The sequence below is a fragment of the Gracilinanus agilis genome, chromosome 4, assembly GCF_016433145.1.
Source record: "Gracilinanus agilis isolate LMUSP501 chromosome 4, AgileGrace, whole genome shotgun sequence".
Lineage (NCBI taxonomy): Eukaryota > Metazoa > Chordata > Mammalia > Didelphimorphia > Didelphidae > Gracilinanus > Gracilinanus agilis.
The window spans coordinates 65146929-65164088 of record NC_058133.1 but is presented as its reverse complement, the minus strand read 5'-3'; positions in this window follow the sequence as shown (position 1 = coordinate 65164088).

Genomic DNA, 17160 nt, shown 5'->3' with positions numbered 1-17160 from the left:
CCATGGTTGGTGTTAGTCCTCCCTGCCCTAAGGAAAGCAGTGAATATGGAAATTGAGCATTGTTTGAACCTAGTCCTGTGTGATTAGGGAATCAAACTACTTATACTTGTTTTCAGAGACCCAAACTAATAACCTAGGTAATGTCTAAACAATGACGTAAGGAGTTTTCTCATAATTGTGAATCTAAGCAACTCAATCTTTTATATGAAAAGTGGCCCCATTGTAATCAACTAGTTATTGTTTCTATGTCCTTTTCGTTGTATATAGCTACTTGGCAGGGGTTGTAGGACACTTCAGCCCACTACATTCCTCACTCCAAATAACAGGTCCCAGAACCAGGCTAAAAGTGAAGGTCAGTCTTCTAGAACTATTTCTTGCTGAAAAGGGGCACAGGATCAGGGATGAGCATGGGGTCCTGTATTACTTGGTGGGGCAGGGGTCAATAGAAGGCTTCTGAGAATAAAAAGGAAGCAGTTAGTTTAATACAAGCTAGCATTTAAGAGAGAAGTCACTTTGGTTTTTCAGGTGCTCTTTTTTCTTTCTTGAACAAGAATTTCAAGTCCTCCACAGGAGTAGCTGCTGGGTGTCTCAATGTTTTTCTTTGAACCTGGAGGGAGGAAAGGCTTAATAGGAGAAATGTGAGTCCATATTGGTGGCTCTTCTAGTTTTCCTGAAGTTCGGGTGGCCAGGATGATCTGGAATGGGACCTTCCACTTAGGGGGAATTGACTGGCTGAACCCTCCATTCTCCAGGTTTTCTGGTAAATCAAGTTCCCAGGCTGTGCAAGTGGGATCTCCATATCAGATACCACAAAGTCAGGATTGGGCAGAAGCACATTTGCGTATTGGTGACATTATGCTAAATGAGTGGCTCTTACCTGTAGGACATAATGTTTGAGGATGTATTGCTCTAGGTCTCTCAGGGTACTTAAAGTGAGGAAGGGTCTCATATAGGTGAGCTCAAATGGGCTTAGGCTCAGATCTGTTTGGGGGGGTGATGATCCTTCAGGAACCTGGTGGGAAGTACCTGAAACCCATCCATTCTAGTCTCCTGGCATTTCTTAATAATTCTCTTGAGAGTATGGATCATTTTCTCTACTTTCCCTGATGACTGGGGATGCCAGGCAGAGTGTAGGTGCTATATAATTCTTAGGGCCCTGGCTATTTGTTGGGTTACTTATGAGGTGAAGGCTGACTTATTGCTACTCTGGAGTGAATGTGGAAGGCCAAACCTGGGGATGATTTCCTTCAGAAGAGCCTTTGCCACTTCCTGGACTTTTTTAGATCAGCAAGAAAATGCTTTAACCCATTTTGTGAATGTGTCTTCTAGGACCACCAGAATTTTGAGGCCTTTTCAACATGGTAGGTAGGTAAAGTCAATTTTCTAGTATTCCCCTTGGAAGAAACCCCATTTCTAAACTTGTTTTAGAAGGGCAGGTGGTTTTAGACCTCCTTTTGGGTTGGCCTGTGCATAGTTGCATGATTCCTGCTTAATTGTTTCCCTTAGCTTTTTCCCCACAAACAGGAGCCTAACTCTTTCTGTGAGGGCTTGGCATTCCAGGTGAGTGGCCCCGTGAAGTCCTATTACTAATTTCCATTGGAGACCAACTGCAATAAGGAGCTGTCCTGTGGGTGACTAAAGCCAGTCACCTTCTTCCTTTCCTTTAAACCTCTCCTTCTTAGCTTTTGTATTTTTTGTTTTGTTTTTGTCTTAGCTTTTGTATTTTTTGTTTTGTTTTTGAAGTGTAAATTTTCTTTTTATTACTTGTCTAAAAATAGACCTCAGCAATAACAACAATATACTCAAATACTGATTAATATAACAAAAGAAAAGGAAAAACAAAAAGGAAGCAGGAATTTACTTTTAAAACATTTCTAAAAAACACATTTTTAATTGCTTTAATATGCTGCTTGCATATTAATTTATAATATTTAATATGCTCATCCTGTGTATATCTGGAATGTAATTCCCTGGTGGTTGAAGGGAGGAACTGAAAGGGGACTAGTGCCAGGATGGTGGTCCCTCTGGCTGTGTGTTTTGCAGCAGCATCTGCTCTCTTATTCTGTCTTGTCTCTCCTGACTCTTATTGGGGGGACCTCTTATGGGTAACTTAAATATTACTAGGTTTAGAGAAAGGGGAGGAGGACTGACAAGACAGGGCAACAGCCTGGGAATAACAAACTGGGGAAACAAACCCCTCCAAAGAATAAGGAATGGGAGATTATGGATTGGCAGTTGATACCAACTGCCAGCACAGATCCACCTAGCCTGGGAGTCTGTGAAACTAACAAGTGAATAGACTGGGACCAAAGATTTATAAAGACAGGTTTAATACTGACTACAGGGTTAGAAATGATGGGAGAGGTCACACTTAACCTAAAACACTAAGAATCGAACTCTGGATTAAAAGTTGAAGATCTGGGAAATCCCTACACTACTCTAAATAGGCAGCTAAGACACAAGGGACAAATGGGATCTCATGGAGATGATCTGATGTAGTCCAAGTATACTCCAAGAGCACAGGAACCAGCCAAATAACTCTTCAGAGGAAATCAGGGAGATTGGCTTTGCTTGTCCACCAAGCAAGTCAGAAATCTCAACCTGTACTCCTTGATCCTAGCAGTTGTAAGGTCCCAGGTGTTGCTTTGAGATACCCCAAATCCACAAGTCTCTCTGGTCAGTGGCTTCTCAAAACCCTTCAAAAAACCCAACTGCCTTTTGAGAGAGTCCACTTTGTTCCAGTTAGAATCTCAGTTCCTGCCTGTCTTTCTAAAGTTCCAAAATGCTTCAAACCTATTTTCCTCTTACATGACTCCCCATTTTGATGTTCTTTATAGTACATGACAGCTACCCCCAGGAATCAGGTTACTGCCTAGAGTTGTTGCATGATTTTAGGGCTATGTTTCATGAGGGAGTTCTTAGTGGTAAGGAGCCCTCTCTCCTTCCCTATGGTGCCATGTGCATGGTAAATGTGGAAGGCATATTTGGAGTTTGTGTGCACATTAAGTCTTCCCTTCAGCTAATTCTAGTGCTTTTGTGAGTGCTATGAGCTTTGTCTTTTGTGTTGAGGTACCTGGAGGGAGTCAGTTGGCCTTTATGGTGGCATCAAAACTTATTTCTGAGTATCCAACCTGCCTTCTCTCTCTTCAATGAAACTGGACTCATCTATGTATCACTCAAGGTCTGACTTATCTAGGGAGGTATTCCCAAGATTAGGTTGGCTAGAGCAGGTAGAGTCTATAACCTTGGAGCAGTCAGGCAGGGGGCCAGGTCCTGAAGTTGGGAGCAGTGGTAGGGTTCAAAGTGTGGCACATTTTCGAGGTTAGGTTAGGTGTGTCTAAGAGCAAGGCTTGGTACTTTGTCAGTCTGCCATTGGTCAGCCACCTGTTTCAAGGAATTTTGGACCCAATGGGGATGGGTTGAGGAGGTCTGAATCTCAAAGGGATGCCGAAGAATCAGTTTGGAGTTTCCTTTACCATCATGGCAGTGGCTGCAACAGCTCACAAACAGGCAAGCCACCCCTCAGCTATTGTGTTTTAGCTGCTTAGAAAAGTGGGCCACAGGGCAGTGATTGGGTCCCAAGTTCTGAGTAAGGGCTCCCAAAGCATGTTCCTTTCTCCCAGTAACAAATAGGGAGAAAGGTTTGTCAAGTTTGGGTAAAGCTAATGCTGGGGTAGAAATGATCTTGACCTTTAAAGTACTGGAGACAATCTGCTGGTCAGTCTCCAGTGTAGAGGGTGGGAATCAGAGCTTATAGTTGTTTCATACAGTGGTTTGGTAAACATGCCAAAGTTAGGGATCCAGATCCAGCCATACCTAGGAAGGTCTTAAGTTACTTGTTGGTCACTGGGGCAGGGATGGACTGAATAGCCTTCTTTCTTTCACATGTTAGGATTGGGAGGGAGGGGTTAGTTTGTGGCCTAGATTTTGGACTTTTTGTTGGGAAATCTTGGCCTTTTTTACTGAGATTTTGCTTTTCCTTTCTCACAGAAAATTTGGGGTCCTGATGGTGTCTGTATGTGGGGACTCAAAGTCCAAGTTACAAATAAGGATGTCATCTACATATTGGATGGCCTTTATTGTTGGATGGATACCTCTATTGTTGAGGTATAAATCCCTTAGATCTTTGTGAAGGGCATTTCCAAAAAAATTGGGGCTGTCCCTAAATCCTTGTGGGATGACTGTCAAAATATATTGTTGTGGGGAGGAGGCGTCAGATAGTGATGCTCACTCAAAAGCAAAAATGAACTGAGAGTCCTTGTGTAGGGAAATACATAAAAAGGTATCCTTGATGTCTAAGGTTGAAAACCAAACTGTGTCCCCAGGAGTATGGGCAAGTATTGTGTATGGGTTAGGGACAATAGGATGGTTAGGGATTACACCTCATTGACAGCCCTTAAATCCTGCACCATTCCCCACTTGTTTTTGTTTTTGTTTTTGTTTTTTACAGGGAGGATGGGTGTGTTATGGGGAGAGTGGGTGGATATAAGAAAGATGATATATTTGTCCGCCTCATCTCTTGCAACTCTGGGTTTAGCCATGGTGATGGAGAAGGAAGGAGCTGAGATAAACCTTGGGCCTCATCATTTTGAGTCCTGAGGAAACTGGAGATTTTTGGTAGTCCCATTTCCAGTGACCATTTTGTCCACAACTGGGACAAGCCCCAGGTGGCTTCCACATCAGTGGGAAGCCTCTGGACTCTACCATACTTGAAGCATGAGCCCATCTCTCAAAAGTTCCCTTTTTGGTTGGTAGAAATGGCAGTTGCAGTCATTTGATTACATATTGATATAATTGCATGATTTTTATTGTTTTAGATTAATTTTCTCATAGTACTAGCTATCTAAGTGGAAAATTCTCTCCCTTGGTCCTCCAACCATAGGCAATAATAAATGAAGTGAGAAATTCTTAAATGAGAATTTACAAGCAAATAGAACAGCAACAAAAAGTATTAGAGCCTCCCAAACATTTAGGCCAGTGATTCCCAAAGTGGGCGCTACTGCCCCCTGGTGGGTGCTGCAGTGATCCAGGAGTGTGGTGATGGCCACAGGTGCATTTATCTTTTCTATTAATTGCTATTAAAATTAAAAAAATTAATTTCCAGGGGGCTAGCTAAGTAATATTTTTTCTGGAAAGAGGGTGGCAGGCCAAAAAAGTTTGGGAACTACTGATTTAGGCAATGAGACAGTGAGGTAGACTCAGAAGAATCAGGAATGAATTGAGTTTTAAGGGCTTGAATGTTTTAGTTCCGCTGAGTTAGGATGGCAATTCTGGCTCCATTTTGTTTCCCAGGTCCTTTCAGCTTGTACTAGTAAGAAGTCCAGGACCACAGACAACTTCTTTTCCCAGTCTAGCATCCTTGAGGAACAAAGATAAGATATTGGGCTTTGTTCCCATATGTATATCAAGTTCATAGAGGTAAGCAATATAGCTCATTTTCTCTTATTTGGTATCTTTAATGTCACATCTTATTGGAAAGAATAAAAAAGGAAAAATCATATAAAAGTACTCAATTCCTCTGTAAACTTCTCAAATTCTAAGATTTCCACAGATGTAAATGACTTTGTTTTTTAACTTTTTTTTGTAATAGAATTATATATTTTGTTTTTCCTGTGGTTGGTAAGATCTCATTTATACCTTTTAAGAAGTTTTTCCATTTTAGAAGGATCTTACCTTTTGATAAAAAAGAGCATACTTGTCTTTTCCCAATTTCCAGTCTATATCAGAGACTGGCCAACTCCTACTGAGGGCCAAATCCTACTACTTGTTTTAGTTCAATTTGTGAACTAAGAATTCTTTTCACATTTAAAAATACAATAAAAGTATTTAAAAATGTAAAAACAATTATTTACTTGCTAGCAGTACAAAATCTAGCAATTGGTTGGATTTTGTCCATAGGACATAGTTTGCTGACCCCATGGTTTAGGCCATGTCTGATAAAGTGTCTCTGCTTCATAGGGATGAGTCTTCCTGATCCTTGGCCCAATACTCTAGTCATTGTGTCACTTAGCTGCCTACTTTACATATCCCCTAATACTACAAAGAGTATTTTGAAGCAGACAAAACAAGAAGAATTTGTCCTTGCATCAAGGGTTATACTCCACTGATATTGATGTGAGGACGTGCTTAATTTGACCACATCCTAATATAGTGCTGCTGGCATCTTCTCATGGCAGAGTCCCATCTGCTTGTCCAATTCCCTCAAATGTGTTTTGAACCTACACACATACTTTCCTTTTTTTTTTTTTAAACCCTTATCTTCCACCTTAGAATCAATCCTATGTATTGGTTCTAATGCCAAAGAGTGGTAAGGGCTAGGCAATGGGAGTTAAGTGACTTGCCCAGGATCACACAGCTAGAAAGTATCTGAGGCCATCTCTAGGCTTGGTTCTCAGTCCACTGAATTACCCAGCTGCCCCCCCCCCCATACTTTCCATTTTTGTCTGTATCTTTCTGCTTGATTTGCACCTCTCTACACTGACTGACCTTTGCTTTGATTACTCAGACTATGCTTTTCTCTGCTCTAGGACACTGACTTTTGTACCTGATTTATTTCTTTAGATTTACTCTGACACATTCAATTCTGATCTGTTTTTTTTTCTTTCCCGGGTTCTCCCTTGGCATTCCTCAGCATCCACCAACTTCTTGCCCTGAATCTTAATCCTAGCTGCTTCCCTCCTGTCCTGGTCTGTTGCTCCCTCATAACTAGACCCAATGGCAAAGGACAGGTTGGAATATTCATAGTTGCTGGGTATAATTGACTTCTAATTGCTCTCAGGGGCACATTTGATCCAGTCTCTCTGTAAACAGGTTAAGCTGGGTATTATTGTGTCTTCTATTCTCTGTGTGTCTCTTTAGGACAATCAGGGTATGATGGGGTCGAGGTCTCTTGGTTTTTTCTTTGCTTTTGCCAGGCTGGACCTTATCTTTAGGTTTGGCAGTAGCTTAGAGCTCATTTTATATGATCTTTTTAACTTAAAAAACCCAGACAATAACACAAAATATTCTATTTCTTCAATTCCATAGGGAGATGAAGTGCTCATAGGGGATGAGAAGGAAATTTCAGGAATTCATGACCTTGAGAATCTCTCCTATGACTATCCTGTTTATTTTACAACTTAGGAATGCTTAAGAAGTAGTCAAGGTTAGTGGTTAGCTTGCTTGCTAACCTTAATTTCCAGACTAAGTTCAAGGTTCATATCCCATTTCCATTACTCCCAGTATAAATGCTGGTAGATGTATTGCTTATTTTGAGCCTCAGTTTCTTCTTCTGTAAAATGGACTTAGGGATAACGGTAACAACAGAGACAACAAAAATAACAATAGCTGGCTATCCTATCATCCAGGGTGTAGTGAAAAGCCTCAGATGAAATATAGTATGAAAAACACTCTATAAATTTAAGTTATCATGATTTACTAATAACATCTTACCAAGATTTCAGAGAACATGTTTCCAACTTAAAGGAATAAATCTTTTCAAGTGGGTGGACATTTATTAGTACACAGTGTTATCACAATGCAAACAGAGGTCAACATTGTTTACATTGGTAATTAAAAAAATTTTTTTTTAAACCCTTACTTTCCATCTTGGAGTCAATACTGTATATTGGCTCCAAGGCAGAAGAGTGGTAAGGGTGGGCAATGGGTGTCAAGTGACTTTCCCACGGTCACACAACTAGGAAGTGTCCAAGGCTGGATTTGAACCTGGGACCTCCTGTCTCTAGGCCTGGCTCTCAATCCACTGAGCTACCCAGCTGCCCCCCTACATTGGTAATTTGATAGGCTAATTAAGAAAGAACTTGGCCAATTTCTTAAAAAGGGGATCTCTAAAAGACAGCCCTTGGGAATCCTAGTGATGATGATCTGGAGGCAATAAATGTATTACCTGGAGGTAATAATGTATTTGGAGTTAATAAGATGGTATTTGAAATATTGAATATTTTAGCCCTCCCACATTGTCAGTGAAGTTTAGCTCTTCTCTTTGTTAAGGTATCTAGAATAGTGCTTTTCCAGTTCTTTCGGGGTGTTTTTCCGAGACAATTATAGCTCTTATCTCACAAAGTTCTGAGGGTTTGATGAAATAATATAAAAGCCAGCTTAGGACCCCAAACCCGAGAGTCTTGACACTAGCAATGCAGACAGCCCAGGGCTCACAGCCATCACTGGGGAAAGCAACTCCTTTGGGGATGCAGGCTGGCAACTGTTTCTGCAGGAGCTACAGCTGTATCTAAGACAGAAAAGAAAGCTCTGGCTGCCAAGACCTGTGGCATTGTTGAATAGTTCCACACCAGAAATGGATGTGATTTTGTTAGTGGAAATGGCATTAAAGAGTTGTGAACATTTGCTTTGCAACTGTACCCTAAGGACCATGGGACCTTTCCCTCTGACACCATCTGTATGTGTTGTCCTCATTACAATATGAACTCCCTGAGAACAGTGACTCTATTACTTTTCTTGTATCTTCAGCATTAAGCACATCCTTTTGGACAGTGTATGGAGCTAAAAGTTTTTTTTTTTTTTAACTCCATTCATTTATTTACAATCACAAAAAAGTAAGGCTTGTCAAGGCAGTGTAAGTGGCTTAGTGGATTGAGTCTCAGGCTTAAAGAGGGGAGGTCCTGGGTTCAAATTTGACCTCATATATTTCCTAGCTGTGTGACCCTGAGCAAGTCACTTAAATGCCATTATCTAGCACTTATTTCTCTCTTACCTTAGAATCAATACACAGGGGCAGCTAGATAGCTCAGTGGATTGAGAGCCAGACCTAGAGATGGGAGGTCCTAGATTCAAATCTGGCCTCAGACACTTCCCAGCTGTGTGACCCTGGGCAAGTCACTTGACCTCCATTGCCCACCCTTACCACTCTTCTGCCTTGTAGCCAATACACAGTATTGACTCCAAGATGGAAGGTAAGGATTTAAAAAGATAAAAGAATCAATACACAGTATTGGAAGTTAAGGGCTTAAAAAAAATAAGACCCATATAATAGAGTTATAACAGAGGCAATCAGGTATTAATAGGCTAACAGTGCAAAGACATATCTATACCCTATACCAAAATTTGAATGCTGGTCATCACTTTACAATGTGGGAAGGAATTTACCGACTGAACTGAAAGGACAACTGGTCATTGGTTAGGAAGAGATTTGCCATGTCTCTGGAGGTCTTTAAAAACTCGACCTGAATTTTGAATAATGTCCCCATAAGTCATTATACTCTCCATATCTTTTATCAAAAACATTAAAGAAAGAGAAAAAATATCTATATATTCAAAAATATTTGCAGCGGTCCTTTTATAGAACCTCTAAACTGGAATCCAGGAGGGAGATCATTTCTACCTTCTGGGGAATGACTAGACAGGATAGTATAAAAATATAATGAAATATTATGATGATTAAGACATGATGAAATAAATACTTTCAAAGGAAACAGGACTTTTATGAAACTGATAAAGTGAGAAGTGAGGAGAACAATTTATATAGTGCCAAAACTTCATAAAGAAAAACAATTTTGAAAGACTTTAAAATGGGGAACAATATAATGCAAAATCATAACAGAAAGGAACTAGTATAATGCAAAGATGCAACAAAAGCTTTTGCCCTTGCAAAAGTTAACAGAAATCACGAGGACAGCAAACCTGAGAACTACAAAAGACATCCGTGACCATTTACACAATCGGTGTATGGAACAACCACACTGTGAAAAGGAGCATTGGATCCTTATTAGCAAGGATTAAGAGAGCACCCCAACTTTGTTGACAACACTAGTAATAAAGCATGCTATCTATTTCTTTCAGAAAAATGATGGACTTTATATTTAAGTGTAACGTGCATTTCTTAACATGGCCAGTGTGAGAATTAATTTTGCCAGACTATAAATAATGGTTAAGAGGATTTTCTTTTTCCTTTTGATTATTCATTAATGTATATATGGAAGAATAGACAGAGGAGATAATAAACACTTGTAAAAATGAATATATATATATATATACATATATATACTAAGTTGTCAATAACCAGAGACAGTTGAAAAATTCTTATGCTTGAAGCAGGGAACAATATGTAGAATGTAACTCCTAAGATTCTAGAGGGCATTGGTGGTAGTAGAGGATAAGGATAAGAATTCCCCACCATTGACCATGGCATTTAGTAACAAAGTTAAATGCACAGTATAGCTTTCATTTGTTATACTAAACCTTTTTGAGCAACTAGAAGACAGTGACATTTAGCTCAATAATTAGTATGGTCCTAATTTATTTTGGAATCACTTTATATTCCAAGAAAGTTTACCAAAATCAAAATTTGAATGCCAAGCCATATTCTTCCACTTATTTCTTTTATAATTTCAGAGACCTGGTTTCATAGGAAAAAAGCCTGAACTGGAAGAATTCCATATAAATGGGCAAGACCTTTAGGAATTGATGCAGAGTGAAAGGAGCAGAACCAGGAGAACATTGTACACAGAGATGGATAGACTGTGGCACAATCGAACATAATGGACTTCTCTACTAGCAGCAATGCAATGACCCAAGACAATCCAGAAGAACCTATGAGAAAGAACACTATCCACATCCAGAGAAAGAACTGTGGGAGTAGAAACACATAAGAAAAATACTTGATTTTTCACATGGTTAAATGAGGATTTGATTGGGGATGTTGACTTTAAATGATCATGCTATTACAAATATTAATAATATGGAAATAGGTTTTGAACAATATACATTTAAACCCAATGGGATTGCTCGTTGGCTTTGGGAGGGGGAGAGAAGCGGGAGGGAGAGAGCATGAATCATGTAACCATGGCAAAATATTCTAAATCAATCAATCAATTAATTAATTAAATTTTTTAAAAGCCTAGATTAAATGTTTACTAAAAATTCCTCTTTTGGGGGATATTTTGCCTTTGCCAGTACAAAATTAATTACAAGTAAGACAGACTTTATAGTTAATTTGTACAAGAAGTCCATTTTTCCTTTTATTCATAACTGATGTGAGTAAAGGAGGAAGCTAGGCGGCATAGTGATAGAGTGTGAGACCTGGTCCCAGGAAGAACTGAGTTCAGATCTAGCCTCAGACATTAGTTCTTGGCCTTGGGCCAGTCATTTAACCTGTTTGCCTCAGCTTCCTCATCTGTAAGATGGGGATAATAATAGTACCTACTTCCCAGGGTTGTTGTGAGGAACAAGTGAGATAATATTTATAAAGAGCTTATCAGAGTTACTGGCACATGGTGGGCACTACTTATAAGATAAATACTTATTTCCTTTGTTCCTGATATCTGTGAATATCTGAGGGAGATATGATTCTTTGAGTTTTCTGGTTCCAATACATATATTACTTCTAGAGTGAATCAAGCTTAAGATCTTATAAAAAATTTTAAACTTCTTGCTCTAAATTCTTGATATGGAAGCAATTTTCTTCTTTTTCCTTGTCTTCTGTTAACTGCCTTAATAAGTGTCTTTTATTATCAGTTTCAAAAGTTCTTAACTTGAAGCAGTCTTTATCAGATTAGAATGGAATGAGAATATTTTTTATTATAAATGTGAATTTCCCATGATAATTATGATATTGCATGATTGTTAATGAAAAATTTTCTATGTTTAAAAAAATTACCCCTTAGGAATACTGAATCTGTAATTTTCATGATTAATCCACATGTACTTCTTCATCTCATTTTCTATGATTGAAGGCAGATGCCTTTCAACTAGATGGACAGATCTTCTTGTGAGAATTGTAAGAGTAGGATAGCAATCTTTAGAAAGACAACTGATGACCTGGGCACCCTGTCTAGGAATGAGAAACACCTAAAAAGAAAGGTATGATGCATATTCATATGCAATATCAACCAATCATTTTGTTTAATGTCTCTCAGTACAGTATAATATTTGCAATAGATGTGAGAGCTTTAAAGTCTCCTCAAATATGTGGCAAATTAAAAGTTTTTTGAAGGAGAGCCAATTTTGCTGCCTAGATTTTGAGAGTGCTAGTTTTTTTTTTTTATCAGAGAATCTGGGTTTAAATCACAGCTGTTCCATTTCTCCACTATGTAAGCTTGAGCAAGTCAGTTCATTTCTCTGAGATTCACTTTCTTAGAACTCACATAGATGGCTTCGATGATCTCTTTAATTTACAGCACTGTCATACATCTCCTGTTGAGGAGCCTTTATATGAAAGCTATCCTTTATTATTATAATGCTTTCCCTTCTCATTTCTACATAGTTAAAACTGAAATGTCATATCTGATTTGTTTTCCTGTGTCCAAAAAGAAGCACCTTGAAATGAATATGCTTTTTGGTTTTTTTATTTGAGAAGATTTATTTCTAATGTAGTGAATTTTTTCTATTTCCAAGTCTTAACTTGAGGCTTAGATTTATTCTTTGTTCCTAGAAAATTCAAGGATTGGGGGCAGCTAGATGGCTCAGTGGATTAAGAGCCAGGCCTAGAGATGGGAAGTCCTGAGTTCAAATGTCACCTCAGACATTTCCCAATTACATGACCCTGGGCAAGTTTCTTAACCCCCAATGCCTAGCCCTAAGTGCTCTTCTACCTTCAAACCAATACATAGTATTGATTTTAAGATGGAAGGAAGAAGTTTAAAAAAAATGAGAGAGAAAGAAAATTCAAGAAATTCTCTACCCTAGAGTATTTTCCATTGTTGGATGATAGAAAAGTAAGATTATGGGCTCTATATTGCCCAGTAAATAAAAACCAGATTAGGCCCAAGTGTGTCTATAAATATCAGGATAGAGTCTTTGACTCCTGCATTAAAAAAGTTATTAAACAAAGTTGCTCTTAACTAGGCTGAACTTGATTCTTCCTTTTAGACATTGGGATCCTAGGATTGGGCATATGATTTTCCACTTTCAATAAAGGGAATTGGGGTTGTCCTGAGGGCATGATGCTATTTGCCAATTAGAATGTTTTGAGATTCTTGGAGAGAGCTGACTAAAAGTTCAACTTCCAAAAGTTGTATTTAATGATCCTTGTGGTGGAGTTTCTTTGTCATTATACACTGAGACAGATAATTGATCAGTTAATTTATTGGTTATTGCTAGCCTAATTAGTAAACAGATTTTCTTATCTAGTACTCAGTCTCTTGGACTTTTTAAGCATCACAACTTATACATAGATGTTGCCTATATCAATTATTAGCCATGTGATTATAGATAAAATGCTTAACCTCTGAGCTTTAGTCTTTTCACATGTAAAACTGAGATGATAATAATTATATTGCCCGCGTCATAAGGTAGTTGTGGGTAAAGGATTTTAAATGCCTTAAAGTGTTATGGAAGGGTGAGCTATTATTAATAGTAACTATTAATAATAAGTAGTGGTTAGGAATAACCATTTAAACCCAACTCTCTTTCTATCTCTCTATCTATTTATCTCTCTATCAATTATATATCATTTTTCTCATCTATTAATCCATTATAAACAATCATAGGTTCATAATATTTGGATCAGAATAATATTTTAGAGATCAGTTAGTTCAACCTTCTCACTTTATATATGAATAAACTAAAGATTGAAGAAGTCAATTGACATATTGAAGATCTCACAGTTGGCTTTCATGGTACATTGGGAAACCCCACTAAATTTGGAGGCAGAAAAGCAGGGTTTAAATCCTGCCCTGCTGCTTACTACCTCTGTGACAATGAGCAAATCATTTAATCTCTCTGAGGTTCAAGTGTCTTCATGTAAATAATGCAAGGCTTAGACTAAGTGATTCATTGAGGAAACAGTTTCTCATTGAATCAAAGGGGGAATATGAAAGATCAAAATTGAATTTACTTCTGATTTCTGTTGCATTGATTTTTACGACTGAGTTCGTATCTGTCAACTCACTTTGTTCAGGAATGTGGTTTTCTCAGAGTTAGTTTAAAGGTATAATTTAAAGAAAAAAGTTACCACTCATACCTGAAGCCATTGGTGTATTTACTTATTTTTTGTAAGCCTCAATCACCTTAACCTGCTGCTATCTCCCCCAAAAGATGTCATTTGACCTTGCCTATCCATGTGCAATTAGCAGAAGTTTTATTTCTTCCATGGGGACAGCAGGTTTGGTAGTATTGACCTCCTTACCAAGAATTACAAGAGGCAGATGAACCCCATGAAGCAATTAATATTCCTTAATTATCAGAGAAGTATGTGATTAGTTTTATTTGAATGTCAGCCTGCTCTTCTTAGTGTATGCAATTGTAATGCTCCCTAGCTACCTAGATTCCCTTCTTTCCTGTGTGTCAGTAAAGAGGGTAAACATATTCTCTTTAGGCTTGCTGGCTTTGTTAAGGTTCCTAATATGACCCACTTAGTTATGTAAGACTAAAATATATGAAAATAATAAATAATATGGTAGTCGCCAATACAAAGTATTATTGCTCAAAGTCAAAATGACCTTTAATAGCTTTTATTTACAAAAGAGGTGAAAAGAGTGAAAGTAGAGAACTACAAAAGGATAAAGAAGACATTAGCCTATTTAACTAAATATTGCTCCAGTGCTTGACTTAGCCAGGGCTTGTTGATCTTCAACAGGAATTAAACTCTCTCCAGAAGACAGGAAGGGAAAGCCAGCTATCCACTCACCCAAGTTCCCTCCAAGAGGCAAGTCAAGACTCTAGTTAAAGATGATTCTGGAGGCCAACTTTCTTCCTTGAGCCAACCTTCTTCTTGAAGCTGACTTCCCTCTTGAAGTCCAACTCTTTCTTGAAGCTGACTTCTTTCTTGGAGTTGACTTTCTTAGCCCCCCAAATTCAAGGCCTTTTATAGTGGTTTCTTGTCTTCCAAATTGTCTAGCAGTGCCCAGGGGGCAGCGTTTGTGGGAACCAATTCTCACCTTATGGAGAGGTGAATAATCATCAAAAGGGTTCACAGATTCCTGGCTGATTGAGTTTCTGAGGGTGTGAATTCACTAAGTGGCTTTCCAGTTCCTCCATCTAGTTCAAGCTTGTGTTGATTCAATCAAAAGGTGGGTAAAGGAGAGTTAATCCTGTCTTCACAATCTAGTGAGGTAAGTGAGGTACTTAAGTTAGTGTTAACTAAAGTGTTAGCTCCAACTAGGCAAAGAGAATAAAGGATTCCCTTTCACAAGTGTAAACTCAAAGAGAACAAAGAATTCCTTTTTACAGTTAACAGTTAATTTGCATCACTATTAATAAACTTTTCTTGGTTGGAAAAAAAAGCTTAAACTAGATGATTTCTGAGGTTCTTTCTAATTTTAAAATTCTATGATCCCATAAGTTTCAAAGGCAATAGTTAAATGCAGATCTTTTGATTTTGTGACCAATGCTTTTCCCACTATCCCAGTTTGTACCTTTATGATATTGTAGCTTGACATTTAAAAATAATCATCCATCTTCCTTCCTTGGGTAATATAAGCATAAATATCACAGATGTGGCCATACTACCTTTGTCTCAAAATAGAAATATTCTCATTTGATTTCATCCATTTTGGGATAGCTGTGATGTTCTTGATTTTACCATGATGTGTTTTGTGGCTCTTTTCTCCTAGAATTCCAACAAAAGGGGAGAAATGATAAAGTTCCACTACCAGAGGAAATGGAACATTTGCCTAGTTATATGTAGGGTGTTCTCCGCTGTAGTTCTTTTCTTTCATGAGTACATCCCTGATTGATCATCAAGAAACAGCCTCCTCTGGATTCTATTTCTTGGGCAGTGGAATCTGACCAGCCTGTTTCTTGGATGCACACTCATTTGCAAAATGGGGATTTTGTATTGCTCAGAAAAAGCTTTTCGTGACTTCAACTTGTATTAGAACTTGACTCCCTATGCATCACTGTTATCTAGAGAGGACTCAGGATCCTAGAAAGTCAAGAAAAGGTTCTGGAAAGCCATAGCAAGGTGAAATGAGTATAGATGTCATGTGATAACTGAATTCTCTCTTGAGTATTTCTGCATTGTCTGCTAAATAAATGGAGTTTGATCTCTAAGGTAGGGCAAGAGAATCTGGCATCCAGGGGAGTTGATACAAGGTTCTAGAGAATAGTAGGAATCTTATTATAGGAATAGTAGTGAATCTTATTATATCTGAATATTTAGAATTGCATATTGCAAATAGACATTTTTATTCATTCAAGATGCATTTATTAAATGGCTACTATATGGCAGGCACTGAAATCACTGAATGCATTCATGGAGATATAGAGACAAAATGAAATAGTTTTTGCCATCAATGAGTATGCATTCTATGGAAATATAGCCACAGAATCTAGAAACAAAGGTTAGTTGAAGAAGAAAGAAGAAGAAAAAGAAAGAGTAGGACAAGGAGGCTGAAGATGAGGAGGATAAAGAAATGATGAGGGCAAGGAGGAGAAGACAAGGAGTCCAGAGAAGGAAAGGAAGCGGGGAGGGTTGATCTATTTAAGTAAATAAGAGGGGAAAGGGGAATTTTGCAGTGGCTTGTGTGTATTTTTGTTTCTGTTAGTACAATGAAGCATCTATTGACACAGATCTTTATATAAAATATATTGCCTGAAGTCCTTTAAATCTAAACAAGAGAATTTTAAAGAGAAGAGGGAGAGGTACAACTAGGTGGCTCAATGGATAGAGATCCAGTCCTAGAGAGGGGAGGTCCTGTGTTCAAATATGATTTCAGACACTTCTTAGCTGTGTGACCCTGGATAAACTTAACTTAACCCTGATTATGTAGCCCTTACCACTCTTTTGCCTTGTAACTAACATTGATTCCAAGACAGAAAGTAAGAATTAAAAACACCAAAAATAGAAAAGAGGGAGGGAGAAAATTATTCACCTATATCTAGCGAGCCTGATAGCACAAAGAGTATTGTTTACAACATATAAGGTAAACTAGCAGGAGGAGAACATTTCCAAGAAAGAAAGAGTGAAGGAGGTAAGAATTTGTTATCTTTTGTCCTTAATAGGTCACATCTGGAGTACTGCATTAAGTTTGGGGTGCCATGATTTAAGGACATAGAAAAGCTAAAGCAGACCAGAAGAGGGAGACAAAAATAATGAAAATATTGCAGAATATGCCTTAGAACTAGAAATTTTTAGCATGGAGAAGATAAGCTTTAGAGAGGGATATGATAGGTGTCCTCAAATATTTGAAGGACTATCATGTGTAAGAAAGATTAGATTTATTTTTCTTTTTTATGCTTTTAATTTTTTACTTTTTCCTCAATTAC